This window comes from Aegilops tauschii, chromosome 3, assembly GCF_002575655.3.
Source record: "Aegilops tauschii subsp. strangulata cultivar AL8/78 chromosome 3, Aet v6.0, whole genome shotgun sequence".
Lineage (NCBI taxonomy): Eukaryota > Viridiplantae > Streptophyta > Magnoliopsida > Poales > Poaceae > Aegilops > Aegilops tauschii.
In genome coordinates this window covers 73033598-73053841 of record NC_053037.3, presented here as the reverse complement: position 1 = coordinate 73053841, position 20244 = coordinate 73033598, and positions in this window count along the sequence as shown.

Genomic DNA, 20244 nt, shown 5'->3' with positions numbered 1-20244 from the left:
CACAGTCGTAGCGGTAGCATTGCGAACAACATGAGAGTCGTAGGTGGTCAGATTGGAGAGAATAACAGCCGACGGGCTAACATCCTCTCGCAATCGCAGCGGGAGCGTCGTGGATGGTGTCGCGCTGCGAACATGTTGACCGAGTTGCTCAAGCAAGGTGATAGCCCTTTGTGCCGATGTCGAGGTAGCTGAGAGCGTGAGGCGGTGTAGCTGTGGTCGAGGTAGCCGTGCAAGGGACGTTGTGGTCGATGTCGAGTCGGAGGTGGCCGGTGTCGAGGCAGTCGCCGTGAAGCTGCGGGCGCAAGGGAGCGTCGTGTAGTTAGGGCACAGTGGGGCGCTAGGAAGATGACGGTGTTGACGAGGCGCCACACCAGTTTGCCAAGCCCAGGGACACGTCGTGGACGAAGTCACGCGTCGATGTTGCCAGCACCGGGCATGCTTAGACGGGAAGAAGTCGGTGTTGATGAGGTGCTACACCAGGCCTGCTAGGGCCGGGGGCACACCGTGGTCGAAGGCACACACCGGTGTTGGAATGGCACGCACCAGCTAGCTCACCCAAAAGCTCAAGCCGATAAGGAAATATGGACTATGCATTTATACGTCAACACCCCCCCTCACGTGTGGCTCCCTTATGCCTAAACATGGACCGAAATTGTACTGTTATTTTTTATTTTAAAATTGCGCCAGCCGGTTCTTGAACTCAAGTCTTTTTCGCTCTGATAGCATGTAAGAGGGAACACAAAGGGATTGATGTAATGCAGTGGATGTATTACTAAGCCTCGAGGACGAGTATATATTGAGTACAGACTTGGAGGGCAAGACGCCTCCTAGAGATAAGATGGAAAAAATTCCTATCTAATTCTGGACAATCTCTAACTACCAAATATATCTCTAACAACATATGTGGTAGACTCGTCGATGACAGGGTGGACGAGGTGCTTGCCTAAGTAGTAGCAGGTTGCCGTCGGGGCGAGCAGAGGAGGATGAGGCGTAGCACGTGGTGAAGTCGTTGGTCCACCTCCAAACTGAGGGAACAAAAGCAAGGATCAAGGCGGAGTTCGTGGTGTCGTCAATGGATTGCGGCCAGCTGGAGGGGGCTCTATGATTGGTGTTTAGGGAAGGGAGTGGCCCACCCACCTGAAAATCGGGGGGGGGGGGGGTGTTTAGATTAGTCTAGAAGATTATGTAGCCTTACGTATGCTGTTCGTAGGTATAGGATTATTGTTCTTTGAGAGGGAGAGAGAAAGAGAGATGCACATGCATTCACGTGTGCAAAAACACATTTCAGGTGAACATATGTAACTTTGTAAAACCTGACTTGCTAGCTTCTTCTATGACTATCGTCTGAATTTAAATGAAAAAATATGTGCTATTTTTGTGTGTGGAAAAAACACAATACAAACGCAAACTTTCGTGCATGCACCATCCTTATGAACGCAGGCATACACACCAGCATCTAAGAGAGACCGAGCCGACGAGTCTTGAGATTGAAGAAGTCAGCACAGACTCCTCCCTATCGACGAAAATGTCGCCTCTCATAGAAAGAATATATTATCTTTATGAGACACCAAACCGTCAAACATGAAGTTTGATCCCTGGTTGGTTGGGGCACCAATGCCTTTCTTATGGTATGTGTGGTAAGCAACTCATATTCGAAATTGAGCTGTGATGCTTTAGTTTGTTAGATAAAAAAAGAAAAAGAAAAGAAAAAAGAGGTTTAAATGGATAGCCGTTGGATCAAAGATGGGTATTGGACACTGGAAGGCTAATGCCACCTAGGACACCCCATGACTACCCTCTTTTTTTCTAGTGAAAGCCTTCATGCAGGTTTACATTTAACTAGACAAAATGGATACATTGTTCGCTAAAACATTAGCCAAAAAAGAAGGAGGCTCCCATTCCAAATAGTAGTATGGGGATCAACTGCAAAACTAGCAAGACTACCAGTAGCACAATTTGCTTTTCTAGGACAATGATCAAAGAAAACAAAATTAAAATTATGAGACAGGAAAGAGCCTCCTCGAAGATGCCTGCAGCAGCAGGGCCAATAGAATTATCCCATTGTTTCATTACTTTCACCACCTCGAGGCAATCGAATTCCACTCCAATAAAGTTACATCCGATCTAACCTGCCAATATCAATACGTGAAGTAGAGCTCGTGCCTCCGTTGTTCCTGAGTCATAACAAAAGGTAACCCACAACAGGTAGCTACAACAAAAAAATCATGATCATCACAGATAATGATAATCTACTCGATGATGACCTTATTTTAATTAATTTTAATTCAAATTGGACCATCTTTTTTCCCTGGCTTTAGCAAACTGAAGCCCTTAGAGCATTTACAACAAAGGAAATAAGAGGTAACAACAAGTAAAATGAAGTTTAAATTGGACCAAATACCTATTATTTGTAAAAAGGTGATCACTGACACCATCTGTTAGATCACTTCATGAAAGTGCTAGTTATCGACTAGAGGGGGGGGGGGTGAATAGGCGATTTTTATGAAAGTCTTCAAAACACAGATGCTTTGAAGACAAGCAGCAGAAATAAACCTATTGATATGCAGCGGAAGGTAGACTACACTAGATAGGCCATAGTCAACTAAGCAATGAAGTGAAAGCACGAAGACTATTAGCAGCTAGGTAGTATGGATCAAGATGGAAGACAGTATGAAGCCAAACAACAACAGTTTTGACACAGTGAAGACAATCAGATAAAGCAGGCAGGCAATGACTTCACGAAGACAAACTATAAGTAAAGAGAGGTAAAGGATTGTAACACCCCGGATGTAACTTTCCATTTTTGTAACTCTAACTCTTGCCATTTTCGGCTATGTGTTATGATATTCCCTTCGTGGTCGGGTTTTTTTTTTCATTTTGCATTTTGTTCATGTCATGCATCTCATATCATGTCATCATGTTCCCCGTTGTCCGTTTTGCAATCCGGCAATTCCACCTCCTCCGGCGCACCCCTCTTGTTTCTTTTTGTGAGCGGGTGTTGAACGTTCTCGGAATGGACCGAGGCTTGTCAAGTGGCCTTAGTATACCACCAGTAGACCACCGGTCACGTTTCGTTCCATTTGGAGGTCGTTTGGTACTCCAACGGTTAACCGGGTAACCGCAAAGTCCGTTTGTGTGTTGCAGCAAAACCCCTCTCTAAACAGCTCAAAAACCCATCTAAGTCACTTCCATGCTCTAGGTCGTTCGATCACGATCGTGTGGGCGAAAACCACACTCCATTTGGACTCTCCTAGCTCCCTCTAGCTATATATATATGCATCCCTCCCGAAATACGTTCGCAGTCCAAACCCTAACCCGCTCCTCCGTGCCGCCGGACACGTCCGCCGCCGGACAGACGTTTCTCCACCGACGCCCGCAGCCAACGGGGCGCCGCCACGTGTCGCCCGACCCGCCGCCCGCGGCCCGGGGAGCCCGCAGCCGGCCCCCGTGGGCCCGCGCTCTCCGCCGCCCGGGCGCCTCGCCCCGCCGCCTCCGCGGATCGCCGCCGCCCGCCGCCTCGCTCGGCGCACCTCGCCGGCCAGCGCCGCCGTGGGCCCGAGCTCGCCCAGCCCGCCGCCGCGGACGCCGCCCCCGCCGCCCGGCGCCCCTCCCCGTCCGGCGCCTCTTCCTCTCCACTCCTCCGGCCTCCTCTGCTCCGGTGAGCAGCTCTAGCGCCGGCGACCTCGAGCAGAAACTCCGGCCGATCCCGATCCAGTCAACCCCTAAGGTTGACCCCGAGATCCCCCCGAAATATTTCCAAGTCATATTATTTTACAGTATGTGTACCTGTTCAACGCATCATAACTCTCTGCATATAGCTCTGTTTCGTGCTTGTAATATATCGAAATGTTCGTCTCATGATGCTCTACATTTTGTTCCATTGCACCATCTTCATTTGAGTCCATATTGATACCCAAATCTCTGGTGCAATAATGCTAGTTGCTGTTATCTGCTGTTACTTAGCAGAACTTGAGGATTTGTTATTTTTGTTGCATTTAATCTGTGCATCTTATGAGCATGAGCTCTACATGTGTTTTGTTGCATGCTATTCCATCTTTACAGAGGTGTATGCCATGTATTTTTTTGATCTCTGTGGTGACTAGCACAAGCATGCAATCTAGGCTCCGTAATGTTTCTGATTTCAGAGACTTAGTAAATTTACTGTCTTTGTCTGCTGTTATTTTGTTGCTATGTATCCATGTGGATACAGAGAGATCCATGCTCCTTTTGGAGATGTTCAGTAAGGATGTTTTGTAGATATTTTTGTAATTGATCCATTCATGCTCTTGTTTGCAATTATGAAGTGCCATAGCATGACTCAATCTTGCTCTACTTTTGCTATAAAATATTTCTGGCAGATTCTTAACATGATATTCAATTTTGCCAAGCTTGCTGTAGTTGTTCCTTTCATGCTATGTATTTGCTCTTGCCATGGATAGCTTCATAAACATGCCATATTGCTGTAGGTGTACTTGTTTTGTCATGCATTGCTTTGTGATGAGTGCATCAAGCTCACCAAGATGCCTTCATATTATTGTTTCTGCCATGCTTCGTTTTCTGCCAAGTCTGAAACCTGATAACGAAACTTGCTATGTTTACATGGTTGCCATCATATCTTATGGTCCTTTTTGGCTTATGGTCAGTAAGGAACTTTTGTCATATGCATTTAGTAGATTACTGACATTCCTTGCTTTACTATATTAAGTTCCTGTAGCATGTTCATTTCGTGCTCTGAACATTGCTACCTGATGCTGTTTCAGTCATGTCCAGTAATTTCACAAAGTCTGTGAACCTGTGATCTTTTGCACTTTTGCCATGCTTGTTTGAGCTTGTTATGTTGTGATCTAGCCGTAGCTCAGTGTTCATCTTTTGTCAAGCATCACCTATAGATTACTTTCATGTGCTTTTTTGCTACGTTGGAGTGCTGTAGCATTGTTACTTGTTGCATTCTAAGTGCTATCATGCTGTTAGTCGCAGATTCGTGTCATTCTTGTTTTGCTTGTCATTTGCAAACCGTGCATCCGTTTCCGGTGATCTTTATATCGATTTCGACCGAAATCATCTCATCTTTCGAGTGGCATGCTTGGTTTGCCAAGTTACTGCCTTGTTCATCATTTTCTTTCCGGAGCACGCATATGCATCGCATATCATATCTTGCATATCATTCATGTTTTGCATCATGTTGCTTGTGCATTTCCCGTGATTGATTGTGGTTCCGTTTGCTTGTGTTCTTGTTATGGGTAGAGCTGGGAGATGAATTCGTGAACGAGGAACCTGTTGAGTACGCTTACGAGGATCAAGCTTTCGACAACTTTGAGAACCTTGCAGGCAAGATGACCATACCCTCGAAATCACTTCTATCTTTGCTTTGCTAGTTGTTCGTTCTATTGCTATGCTTCGCTACCTACCACTTGCTATATCATGCCTCCCATATTGCCATGTCAAGCCTCTAACCATCCTTTCCTAGCAAACCGTTGTTTGGCTAAGTTACCGCTTTTGCTCAACCCTTCTTATAGCGTTGCTAGTTGCAGGTGAAGTTGAAGTTTGTTCCATGTCGGGACATGGATATGTTGGGATATCACAATATCTCTTATTTAATTAATGCATCTATATATTTGGTAAAGGGTGGAAGGCTCAGCCTTATGCCTGGTGTTTTGTTCCACTCTTGCCGCCCTAGTTTCCGTCATACCGGTATTATGTTCCTTGAGTTTGCGTTCCTTACGCGGTTGGGTGATTTATGGGACCCCCTTGACAGTTCGCCTTGAATAAAACTCCTCCAGCAAGGCCCAACCTTGGTTTTACCATTTGCCACCTAAGCCTTTTTCCCCCGGGTTTTCGCGAGCCCGAGGGTCATCTTTATTTAAACCCCCCGGACCAGTGCTCCTTCGAGTGCTGGCCCAAACCGAGCGATGTCCGGCGCCCCCTGGGCAACCAGGGTCTATGCCAACCCGACGTCTGGCTCATCCGTTGTGCCCTGAGAACGAGATATGTGCAGCTCCTATCGGGATTTGTCGGCACATCGGGCGGCTTTGCTGGTCTTGTTTTACCATTGTCGAAATGTCTTGTAAACCGGGATTCCGAGACTGATCGGGTCTTTCCGGGAGAAGGTTTATCCTTCGTTGACTGTGAGAGCTTATAATGGGCTAAGTTGGGACACCCCTGCAGGGTATTATCTTTCGAAAGCTGTGCCCGCGGTTATGAGGCAGATGGGAATTTGTTAATGTCCGGTTGTAGAGAACTTGTCACTTGACTTAATTAAAATACATCAACCGCGTGTGTAGCCGTGATGGTCTCTTCTCGGCGGAGTCCGGGAAGTGAACACGGTTTGAGTTATGAATGACGTAAGTAGGAGTTCAGGATCACTTCTTGGTCATTACTAGATGACGACCGTTCCGTTGCTTCTCTTCTCGCTCTCTTTTGCGAATGTTAGCCACTATATATGCTTAGTGCCTGCTGCAGCTCCACCTCATTTCACCATCCCTTTCCTATAAGCTTAAATAGTCTTGATCTCGCGGGTGTGAGATTGCTGAGTCCTCGTGACTCACAGATTCTACCAAAATAGTTGCAGGTGCCGACGATGTCAGTGCAGATGACGAGATCGACCTCAAGTGGGAGTTCGACGAGGAACGTGCTCGTTACTATGTGTCTTTTCCTGATGATCAGTAGTGGAGCCCAGTTGGGACGATCGGGGATCTAGCATTTGGGGTTATCTTATTTTCATTTGGTTTTGACCATAGTCGGTCTATGTGTGTATTTTTGGATGATGTATGATTTATATTTATGTAGTGTGAAGTGGCGATTGTAAGCTAACTCTCGTTATCCCATTCTTGTTCATTACATGGGATTGTGTGAAGATGACCCTTCTTGCGACAAAACCACAATGCGGTTATGCCTCTAAGTCGTGCCTCGACACGTGGGAGATATAGCCGCATCGTGGGCGTTACAAGGATATACCCAGTTGCTTGGTGAGGACAAGGATTTGTTTCCAGTTGCTGTGACAACTGTACGTCTGGTTAGGGAGGCTGAGATTCAACTCAGAAGACCGCGTCTTCACCTTATTCCCCTTGAGCTGAGGACACTTAGTCCTCGCCCAATCACTCTGGTAAGTCTTCAAGGTAGACTTCCAAACCTTCATAGACTTCGTTCACCGGCAATCCACAATGACTCTTGGATGCTCAGAATGTTGGGGAACACAGTAATTTCAAAAAAAAAATTCCTACGATCACGCAAGATCTATATAGGTGATGCATATCAACGAGCGGGAGAGTGTGTCCCCGTACCCTCGTAGACCAAACGCGGAAGCGTTATATCAATGCGGTTGATGTAGTCGTACGTCTTCACGATCCAATCGATCCTAGCACCGAACGTACGGCACCTCCGTGTTCAGCACACGTTCAGCTCGATGACATCCCTCGTACTTTTGATCCAATTGAGGCCGAGGGAGAGTTCCGTCAGCACGACGGCGTGGCGACGGTGATGATGAAGTTACCGGCGCAGGGCTTCGCCTAAGCACTACGACGATATGACCGAGGTGTGTAACTGTGGAGGGGGCACCGCACACGGCTAAGACAAATCTTGAGTGCCTTTGGGGTGCCCCCTGGCCATGTATATAAAGGAGGGGAGGGAAGAGGTGGATGGCCCAAGGGGGGCGCGCCAGGTGTGGGGAATCCTACTAGGACTCCCCAGTCCAAGTAGGATTCCCCTCCTCTTTCCTATTCGGAGTAGGAGAGAAGGAAAGAGAGGGAGAGGGAGAAGGAAAGGGGGCCGCGCCCCCACCCCCTGTCCAATTCGGTTTGGGCAGGGGGAGGCGCGCACCACCTCTTGGCCCTTCTCCCCTCTCTCCACTAAAGCCCAATAAGGCCCATTACTTCTCCCGGCGAATTCCCGTAACTCTCCGGTACTCCGAAAAATACCCGAATCACTCGGAACCTTTCCGATGTCCGAATATAGCCTTCCAGTATATCGATCTTTACGTCTCGACCATTTCGAGACTCCTCGTCATGTCCGTGATCTCACCCGGGACTCCGAACAACCTTCGATACATCAAATCACATAACTCATAATACAAATCGTCATCGAACATTAAGCGTGCGGACCCTACGGGTTCGAGAACTATGTAGACATGACCGAGACACATCTCCGGTCAATAACCAATAGGGGAACCTGGATGCTCATATTGGCTCCTACATATTCTACGAAGATCTTTATCGGTCAAACCGCATAACAACATACGTTGTTCCCTTTGTCATCGGTATGTTACTTGCCCGTGATTCGATCGTCTATATCCTCATACCTAGTTCAATCTCGTTACCGGCAAGTCTCTTTACTCGTTCCGTAATGCATCATCCCGCAACTAACTCATTAGTCACATTGCTTGCAAGACTTATAGTGATGATCATTACCGAGAGGGCCCAGAGATACCTCTCCGATATACGGAGTGACAAATCCTAATCTCGATCTATGACAACTCAACAAACACCATCGGAGACACCTGTTGAGCATCTTTATAATCACCCAGTTACGTTGTGACGTTTGATAGCACACAAGGTGTTGCTCCGGTATTCGGAAGTTGCATAATCTCATAGTCAAAGGAACATGTATAAGTCATGAAGAAAGCAATAGCAATAAAACTAAACGATCATTATGCTAAGCTAACAGATGGGTCTTGTCCACCACATCATTCTCTAATGATGTGATCCCATTCATCAAATGACAACACATGTCTATGGTCAGGAAACTTAACCATCGTTGATTAACGAGCTAGTCAAGTAGAGGCATACTAGGGACACTTTGTTTTGTCTATGTATTCACACATGTTACAAGTTTTCAGTTAATACAATTCTAGCATGAATAATAAACATTTACCATGATATAAGGAAATATAAATAACAACTTTATTATTGCCTCTAGGGCATATTTCCTGCAGTCTCCCACTTGCACTAGAGTCAATAATCTAGCTCACATCGCCATGTGATTTAACACCAATAGTGCACATCGTCATGTAATTTAACACTCTATAGTTCACATCGCCATGTGACCAATACCCAAAGGGTTTACTAGAGTCAATAATCTAGTTCACATCGCCATGTGATTAACACCTAAAAGTACTAAGGTGTGATCATGTTTTGCTTGTGAGAGAAGTTTAATCAACGGGTCTGCCACATTCAGATCCGTATGTATTTTGCAAATTTCTATGTCTACAATGCTCTGCACTGAGCTACTTTAGCTAATTGCTCCCACTTTCAATATGTATCCGGATTGTGACTTAGAGTCATCCAGATCGGTGTTAAAGCTTGCATCGATGTAACTCTTTACGATGAACTCTTTATCACCTCCATAACCGAGAAATATTTCCTTAGTCCTCTAAGAATAATTTTGACCGCTGTCCAGTGATCTACTCCTAGATCAAAATTGTACTCCCTTGCCAAACTCAGGGCAGGGTATACAATAGGTCTGGTACACAACATGGCATACTTTATAGAACCTATGGCTGAGGCATAGGGAATGACTTTCATTCTCTCTCTATCTTCTGCTGTGGTCGGGCTTTGAGTGTTACTCAACTTCACACCTGTCAACATAGGCAATAACTCTTTCTTTGACTGTTCCATTTTGAACTACTTCAAAAACTTGTCAAGGTATGTACTCATTGAAAAAACTTATCAAGTGTCTTGATCTATCTCTATAGATCTTGATGCTCAATATGTAAGCAGCTTCACCGAGGTCTTTCTTTGAAAAACTCCTTTCAAACACTCCTTTATGCTTTCCACAAAATTCTACATCATCTTTGATCAACAATATGTCATTCACATATACTTATCAGAAAGGTTGTAGTGCTCCCACTCACTTTCTTGTAAATACAGGCTTCACCGCAAGTCTGTATAAAACTATATGCTTTGATCAACTCATCAAAGCGTATATTCCAACTCCGAGATGCTTGCACCAGTCCATAGATGGATCGCTAGAGCTTTGCACACTTTGTTAGTACCTTTAGGATCAACAAAACCTTCTGGTTGTATCGTATACAACTCTTCTTTTGAGAATTCCATTAAGGAATGTAGTTTTGACATCCATTTGCCAGATTTCATAAAATGCGGCAATTGCTAACATGATTCAGACAGACTTAAGCACTGATACGAGTGAGAAAATCTCATCGTATTCAACACCTTGAACTTGTCGAAAACATTTTTTCGACAATTCGAGCTTTGTCGATAGTAACACTACTATCAGTGTTCGTCTTCCTCTTGAAGATCCATTTATTCTCTATGGCTTGCTGATCATCGGGCAAGTCAACCAAAGTCCACACTTTGTTCTCATACATGGATCCCATCTCAGATTTCATGGCCTCAAGCCATTTCGTGGAATCTGGGCTCATCATCGCTTCCTCATAGTTCGTAGGCTCGTCATGGTCAAGTAACATGACCTCCAGAACAGGATTACTGTACCACTCTGGTGCGGTACCTTACTCTGGTTGACCTACGAGGTTCGGTAGTAACTTGATCTGAAGTTTCATGATCATCGTCATTAGCTTCCTCACTGATTGGTGTAGGAATCACTGGAACTGATTTCTGTGATGAACTACTTTCCAATAAGGGAGCACGTACAATTACCTCATCAAGTTCTACTTTCCTCCCACTCACTTCTTTCGAGAGAAACTCCTTCTCTAGAAAGGATCCATTCTTAGCAACAAAGATCTTGCCTTCGGATATGTGATAGAAGGTGTACCCAACATTTTCTTTTGGGTATCCTATGAAGATGCACTTCTCCGATTTCGGTTCGAGCTTATCAGGTTGAAATTTTTTCACATAAGCATTGCAACCCCAAACTTTAAGAAACAACAGCTTAGGTTTCTTGCCAAACCATAGTTCATACGGTGTCGTCTCAACGGATTTAGACGGTGCCCTTTTCAACGTGAATGTAGCTGTCTCTAATGCATAACCCCAAAATGATAGTGGTAAATCGGTAAGGGACATCATACATTGCACTATATCCAATAAAGTACGGTTATGACGTTCGCACACACCATTGTGCTGTGGTGTTCCAGGTGGCATGAGTTTGTGAAACTATTCCACATTGTTTTAATTGAAGGCCAAACTCGTAACTCAAATATTTGCCTCTGCAATCAGATCGTAGAAACTTTAATTTCTTGTTACGATGGTTCTCCACTTCACTCTGAAATTCTTTGAACTTTTCAAATGTTTCAGACTTGTGTTTCATCAAGTAGATATACCCATATCTGCTCAAATCATCTGTGAAGGTCAGAAAATAATGATACCTGCTGAGGGAGTCCTGGACTAAGGGGCCTCGGGCGTCTGACCTGTTAGACATGGGTCGGACTGATGGGCCGTGAAGATACGAAGACCGAAGACTCTCTCCCGTGTCCGGATGGGACTCTCCTTGGCGTGGAAGGCAAGCTTGGTGTCCAAATATGAAGATTCCTTTCTCTGTAGCCGACTTTGTACAACCCTAGTTCCCTCCAGTGACTATATAAACCGGAGGGCTTAGTCCGTAGAGGATAGATAATCATAGTCATATTGGCTAGACTTCTAGGGTTTTCTAGGGTTTTAGCCATTACGATCTCGTGGTAGATCAACTCTTGTAATACTCATATTCATCAAGATCAATCAAGCAGGAAGTAGGGTATTACCTCCATAGAGAGGGCCCGAACCTGGGTAAACATTGTGTCCCCTGTCTCCTGTTACCATCGACCTTAGACGCACAGTTCGGGACCCCCTACCTGAGATCCGCCAGTTTTGACACCGACATTGGTGCTTTCATTGAGAGTTCCACTTTGCCATCGTCAAAAGGTTTGATGGCTCTTTCAATCATCTACAACGATGCTGTCCAAGGGGAAGTCTTCCTCCTCGGACAGATCTTCGTATTCGGCGGCTTCGCACTGCGGGCCAACTCGCTTGGCCATCTGGAGCAGATCGAAAGCTACGCCCCTGGCCATCAGGTCAGATTTGGAAGCTTGAACTACGTCGTGGATATCCGCAGAGACTTGATCTTCGACGGATTTGAGACCACAGCAGCCGCTCCCTGCCACCATGATGAACATGACGTAAATCTTTCATCGGACCATACCCAAGAGATAGCACCTGTAACCGCTCTGGCCTTAGATCCGGAGCAGATCGCGCCATCCGAGGACGGGAAGCTCAACCCTGCCTCGGAAGCCGCAGACTCAGCGGCGTTGGAGCCACACACAAACCTAACTTCAAGTGACATCTGTGTCACCGGAACCATGGACTCGTCTCCGGCTACATGTTCCAAACCTTGTGCGTCCGCGTACGTCGAGCTTGATCGGTCATCGATCGTCGAATTCAGCTCTGCGGACATCTTCCGGCACTTGCCTTTGGGCGACGTGCTAAAATCATTAAAGACTATATCCTTAGCGGGGGACTCTCAGCCGAATTATATCCGGTTCGAACTGGAGGCTGATGACGGAGAATTCCGTTTCCCACCCACCGCCCACTTCATAGCCACTATCGAGGACCTAACCGACATGCTCGATTACGGATCCGAAGACATCGACGGTATGGACGACGATGCCGGAGAAGAGGAGGCCCAAAACCCGCCATTCACCGGACGATGGACGGCCACCTCCTCATATGATGTATACATGGTGGATGCACCAAAAGAGAATAGCGGCGATGAAAAGGAAAATCCAATTGAGGATGACCCTCCTAAGATACAACCAAAGCGCCGGCGTCAGCGGCGCCGCTCTAAATCACGCCGCAACAAAGACAGCAACACCGGCACAGGAGACGATAACACTCCGGACGGTGCCGAAGACAGAGAAGACCCCGACGAACAAGCTGCCGAACAGGACGATTGGGAAGATGGGCAAGTTAGCCCTGATGAACAGGCCATACACGAAGACTCGGAGGACAATAACTATCTCCCTCTCTCCGAGGAGGAGGTGAGCCTTGGCAACAAGGATTTTATCGTGCTTGAGGAACCTCTCGAGCAGGAGCGCTTTAAGCGCCGGCTAATAGACACTGCAAGGAGCCTGAAAAAGAAGCAGCAGCAACTTCAAGCTGAGCAAGATCTGCTAAACGATAGATGGACTGATGTCCTGGCAGCCGAGGAATACGGCCTCAAGCACCCAGCCAAAAGTTACCCGAAGCTTAAATTACTACCTCAGTTCGATGATGAGGCGCTGGAGCCCATACCGTCATCGCGCAATGTGGCTGACTGACCACCACGTGGTCGGGACAAAGCGGCAGCTCAAGCTGAACACCAGCCCCCGCCACCTCACCATAAAGGCAGAGATAAAACAGCTCGGGGACATACCTACGACCTGCGGCAGGGCTTGGACAGTAGAGCAGGTCAGAACATATCGATCTATGGATCACGGGGACGCGCCCCGACACGCGACAACGGCTATCTAGCCGGACGCAACAATCATACTCACGCCCCGGCCGAGAACCGCAGACGGACTCCATCAGAGCTACGTCGCGACGTGTCCCGATACAGAGGCGCTGCACACCCCCTTTGCTTCACTGATGAAGTAATGGACCATGAATTCCTGGAAGGGTTTAAACCCGTGAACATCGAATCATATGATGGGACAACGGACCCCGTGGTATGGATTGAGGATTTTCTTCTCCATATCCATATGGCCCGTGGTGATGATCTTCATGCCATCAAATACCTCCCGCTAAAACTAAAGGGACCAGCTCGGTACTGGTTGAACAGTCTGCCCGAAAATTCAATTGGCAGCTGGGAGGACCTGGAAGACGCCTTCCTCAACAACTTCCAAGGTACATACGTCCGACCTCCAGATGCCGACGACTTAAGCCACATAGTTCAATAGCCCGGAGAGTAAGCCAGGAAATTCTGGACTAGGTTCTTAACTAAAAAGAACCAGATCGTCGACTGCCCGGATGCCGAAGCCCTAGAGCATCCGCGACGAATGGCTCGCCTGTCACGTCGGCCAAGAAAAGCCGAAGTCTATGGCGGCCCTAACGGCACTCATGACCCGTTTTTGCGCGGGCGAGGATAGTTGGCTGGCACGTAGCAATAACAATGCAAGCGACGACGGCACCTCTGAAGCCAGAAATAGCAACGGCAAGCCCCGACGCAACAGACACAAGCGTCGAAACAACAATGACAACACCGATGATACGATGGTCAATGCCGGATTCAGTGGCTCTAAGTCCGGTCAGCGGAAGAAGCCATTCAAAAAGAACAATTCAGGCTCATCCAGCTTGGACCGCATACTCGATCGTCCGTGCCAAATCCATGGCACCCCAGAAAAACCAGCCAACCATACCAACAAAGATTGTTGGGTTTTTAAATAGGCCGGCAAGTTAAATGCCGAGAACAAGGAGAATGGGTCACAAAGAGAGGACGATGACGAGGAGCCTCGGCCACCGAACACAGGGGGACAGAAGAAGTTTCCCCCTCAGGTAAAAACGGTGAACATGATATACGCTACCCACATCCCCAAGAGGGAACGCAAGCGCGCAGGGACGTCTATGAGATGGAGCCAGTTGCCCTAAAATTCAACCCATGGTCTTCCTGTCCGATCACCTTTGATCGCAGAGATCATCCGACCAGTATCCGTCATGGCGGGTCAGCCGCACTGGTCCTCGATCCAATCATCGATGGATTCCACCTCACGCGAGTCCTAATGGACGGTGGTAGCAGCTTGAACCTGCTCTAACGGGACACAACGTGCAAAATGGGCATTAATCCCTCAAGAATTAAGCCCACAAGGACTACCTTTAAAGGAGTCATACCAGGCGTAGAGGCCCGCTGTACAGGCTCAATCACCCTCGAGGTTGTCTTCGGATCCCCGGACAATTTTTGAAGCGAAGAGCTGATCTTCGACATCGTCCCCTTTCGCAGCGGCTATCACGCACTGCTTGGACGAACCGCATTTGCACGCTTCAACGCGGTGCCACACTACGCTTATCTTAAGCTCAAGATGCCCGGACCACGCGGCGTCATAACAGTCAATGGAAATACGGAACGCTCCCTCCGTACCGAGGAGCACACCGCTGCGTTAGCAGCAGAAGTACAGAGCGGCCTTCTCAAGCAGAACCTTAATTCGTCGGCCGAGCTCCCGGACACTTTCAAATGAGTCTGGACTACTTTGCAGCAGGACAGCGCAGCTCATCAAGAGCTCGCTTAACAATTTGGACTCCGTCCCAGTCCCAACCAAGTGGCGGCATTCGTACCACGCGTACATAACTACACACTCAAAATACCATGGGCATAGACGGAGGCATAACTAGCTTGTGATCCACACTACGGCTCGACCGCCACGGGACACACATACTTTCAATTTTTCTTTTTTATCCTTTTCAGGTTTTGCTACCTATTGAGCACTGCGTTGGTTTTCCCTTAAAGAGGAAAGGGTGATGCAGCAAAGTAGCGTAAGTATTTCCCTCAGTTTTTGAGAACCAAGGTATATATCCAGTAGGAGGCCACACTCAAGTCCCTTGCACCTACACAAACAAATAAGAACCTTGCAACCAACGCGATAAAGGGGTTGTCAATCCCTTCACGGCCACTTGCAAAAGTGAGATCTGATAGAGATGATAAGATAATATTTTTGGTATTTTTATGATAAAGACTAAAAGTAAAGAAAGCAAAGTAAACGGTAATAGAAATAGCTTGTTGACGGAAGATTAATATGATGGAAAATAGACCCGGGGGCCATAGGTTTCACTAGTGGCTTCTCTCAAGATAGCATAAGTATTACGGTGGGTAAACGAATTACTGTCGAGCAATTGATAGAATTGAGCATATTTATGAGAATATCTAGGTATGATCATGTATATAGGCATCACGTCCGTGACAAGTAGACCGACTCCTGCAAGCATCTACTACTATTACTCCACACATCGACCGCTATCCAGCATGCATCTAGAGTATTAAGTTCATAAGAACGGAGTAACGCTTTAAGCAAGATGACATGATGTAGAGGGATAAACTCATGCAATATGATATAAACCCCATCTTTTTATCCTCGATGGCAACAATACAATATGTGTCGTTTCCCCTACTGTCACTGGGATCGAGCACCGCAAGATTGAACCCAAAGCTAAGCACTTCTCCCATTGGAAGAAAGATCAATCTAGTAGGCCAAACCAAACTGATAATTCGAAGAGACTTGCAAAGATAACCAATCATACATAAAAGAATTCAGAGAAGATTCAAATATTGTTCATAGATAATCTTGATCATAAACCCACAATTCATCGGATCTCGACAAACACACCGCAAAAGAAGATTACATCGAATAGATCTCCAAGAGAATCAAGGAGAACTTTGTATTGAGATCCAAAGAGAGAGAAGAAGCCATCTAGATAATAACTCTGGACCCGAAGGTCTGAGGTAAACTACTCACACATCATCGGAGAGGCTATGGTGTTGATCTAGAAGCCCTCCGTGATCAATGCCCCCTCCGGCAGGACGCCGGAAAATGCCCCAAGATGGGATATCACGGGTACAGAAGGTTGCGGCGGTGGAATTAGGTTTTCGTGGTGCTCCTCGATAGCTTGGGGGTACGTAGGTATATATAGGAGGAAGAAGTAGGTCGGTGGAGCCACGAGGGGCCCACGAGGGTGGAGGGCGCGCCCAGGGGGGTAGGTGCGCCCCCCTGCCTCGTGGCCTCCTCGATGATTTCTTGACGTCCACTCCAAGTCCTCTGGATCATGTTTGTTCCAAAAATAACTCTCCCGAAGGTTTCATTCCGTTTGGACTCTGTTTGATATCTTTTTTCTGCGAAACACTGAAATAGGCAAAAAAACAATAATTTGGGCTGGGCCTCCGGTTAATAGGTTAGTCCCAAAAATAATATAAAAGTGTATAAATAAGCCCATTAAACATCCAAAATAGAATATATAACAACATGGAACAATAAAAAAATTATAGATACGTTGGAGATGTATCAAGCATCCCCAAGCTTAATTCCTGCTCATCCTCGAGTAGGTAAATGAAAAAACAGAATTTTTGATGTGGAATGCTTCTTAGCATAATTTTCAATGTAATTCTTTTTATTGTGGCATGAATATTTAGACCCGAAAGATTCAAGATAAAAGTTTAATGTTGACATAAAAACAATAATACTTCAAACATGCTAACCAAGCAATTATGTCTTATCAAAATAACATAGCCAAAGAAAGCTTATCCCTACAAAATCATATAGTTAGGCCATGTTTCAATATCGTCACACAAACATTCTCATCATGCATAACCCTGATGACAAGCCGAGCAATTGGTTCATACTTTTTAACGCATTTCAGCCTTTTCAACTCTTACGCAATACATGAGCGCAAGCCATGGATATAGCACTATGGGTGGAGTGGAGTATAATGATGGGGGTTATGAGAGAAGACAAAAAGGTAGAAAGTCTCACATTGACGCGGCTAATCAATAGGCTATGGAGATGCCCATCAATTGATGTCAATGAGAGGAGTAGGGATTGCCATGCAACGGATGCACTAGAGCTATAAATATATGAAAGCTCAACAAAAGAAACTAAGTGGGTGTGCATCCAACTTGCTTGCTCACGAAGACCTAAGGCATTTTGAGGAAGCCCATCATTGGAATATACACGCTAAGTTCTATAATGAAAAATTCCCACTAGTATATGAAAGTGACAACATAGGAGACTCTCTATCATGAAGATCATGGTGCTACTTTGAAGCACAAGTGTGGAAAAAGGATAGTAACATTGTCCCTTCTCTCTTTTTCTCTCATTTTTATTTATTTTTTTGGGCCTTTTTTTTTTCTTTGGCCTCTTCTTTTTTTTTATTTAGTCCGGAATCCCATCCCGACTTGTGGGGGAATCATAGTCTCCATCATCCTTTTCTCAGATGGGACAATGCTCTAATAATGATGATCATCACACTTTTTTATTACTTACAACTCAAGAATTACAACTCAATACTTAGAACAAAATATGACTCTATGTGAATGCCTCCGGCGGTGTACTGGGATATGCAATGAATCAAGAGTGACATGTATGAAAAAAAATTATGAATGGTGGCTTTGCCACAAATACGATGTCAACTACATGATCATGCAAAGCAATATGACAATGATGGAGCGTGTCATAATAAACGGAACGGTGGAAAGTTGCATGGCAATATATCTCGGAATGGCTATGGAAATGCCATGATAGGTAGGTATGGTGGCTGTTTTGAGGAAGATATAAGGAGGTTTATGTGTGATAGAGCGTATCATATCACGGGGTTTGGATGCACCGGCAAAGTTTGCACCAACTCTCAAGGTGAGAAAGGGCAATGCACGGTACCGTAGAGGCTAGAAAATTGTGGAAGGTTGAGAGTGTGTATAATCCATGGACTCACATTAGTCATAAAGAACTCATATACTTATTGCAAAATTTTATTATCCCTCGAAGCAAAGTACTACTGTGCATGCCCCTAGAGGGATAGATTGGTAGGAAAAGACCATCGCTCGTCCCCGACCGCCACTCATAAGGAAAGCAATAAAAGAACACCTTACGTGTCAAAATTGTCACACAACTTTTACCATACGTGCATGCTACGGGACTTGCCAACTTTAACAAAAGTATTTCTCAATTTCACAATTACTCAACTAGCACACTCTAATATTATCACCTTTATATCTCAAAACACTTATCAAGTATCAAACTTCTCATGATATTCAATGAACTCAATATGGAAGATATTTCATAATTAAAGCAAATTACCATGCTGTTTAAGACTCTCAAAATAATATAAGTGAAGCATGAGAGATCAATAATTTCTATAAAATTCAACCACCGCCGTGCTCTAAAAGATATAAGTGAAGCACTAGAGCAAAAACTATATAGCTCAAAAGATATAAGTGAAGCACATAGAGTATTCTAACAAATTTTGAATCATGTGTGTCTCTCTCAAAAGGTGTGTACAGCAAGGATGATTGTGGTAAACTAAAAAGCAAAGACTCAAATCATACAAGACGCTCCAAGCAAAACACATATCATGTGGTGAATAAAAATATAGCTCCAAGTAAAGTTACCGATAGACGAAGATGAAAGAGGGGATGCCTCCCGGGGCATCCCCAAGCTTAAGCTTTTGGATATCCTTGAATTTTACCTTGGGGTTCCTTGGGCATCCCCAAGCTTAGGCTCTTGCCAATCCTTGTTCCATAATCCATCAAATCTTTACCCAAAACATGAAAACTTCACAACACAAAACTTAACGGGAAATCTCGTGAGCTCCGTTAGCGAAAGAAAACAAAACACCACTTCAAGGTACTGTAATGAACTCATTCTTTATTTGTATTGGTGTTAAACCTACTGTATTCCAACTTCTCTATGGTTTATAAACTCTTTTACTAGCCATAGATTCATTAAAATAAGCAAATAACACGCGAAAAACAGAATCTGTCAAAAGAGAATAGTCTGTAGTAATCTGTAACTAACGGAAACTTCTGGAACTCAAAAAATTCTACCAAAATAGGAAGACTTAGATAATTTGTTTATTGATCTACTGCAATTGGAATCAGTATTTTATCTCGTTCTGGTGATTTTAAACAATTGTTTTCGTGAACAGAAAGTTTCTGGAATTTTCAGCAAGATCAAATAACTATCATCCAAGAAGATCCTATAGGTTTAACTTGGCACAAACACTAATTAAAACACAAAACCACATCTAAACAGAAGCTAGATGGATAATTTATTCCTAAATAGAACCAAAAAGGAAAAAAAAGTAAAATAAAATTGGGTTGCCTCCCAACAAGCGCTATCATTTAACGCCCCTAGCTAGGCATAAAAGCAAGGATAGATCTAGGTGTTGCCATCTTTGGTAGGCAATTCTTCAATAAGACACCTATCACCCCTAGGAGATTCTTCCTTTTTATTAATTATCAAGCTTCCAGGCACGAAATCGAAAAAATCATTTGTAGCAAAAGGTTCCTTAAGGATAGCGAGAAAGTTGGGGTGAACACTTATGGATTTGGGGTCCGCATTTCCCTTACTAGAAGTTCCACCCTTATTTTTAGGAACATACATCAATTTGGCAATCTTAGCATTAGAAGGAGTGTTTTTCACGGAAGAAAAGGCAGATCCTAGGTTGGTGATAATATCCTCAATTTTATCAATTCTAGTGGAATCTTGATCTATCTTTTCATTAACCATAGGTTCCTTTTCTTTAAAAATTATAAGAGCAACTCCTACCTTAGATCCATATTGGGTAATTTGGTTATGGATCTTTCTATCCAAATTTTCAATCAACTCTATGGTGGCAACTTTATTTTCAATAA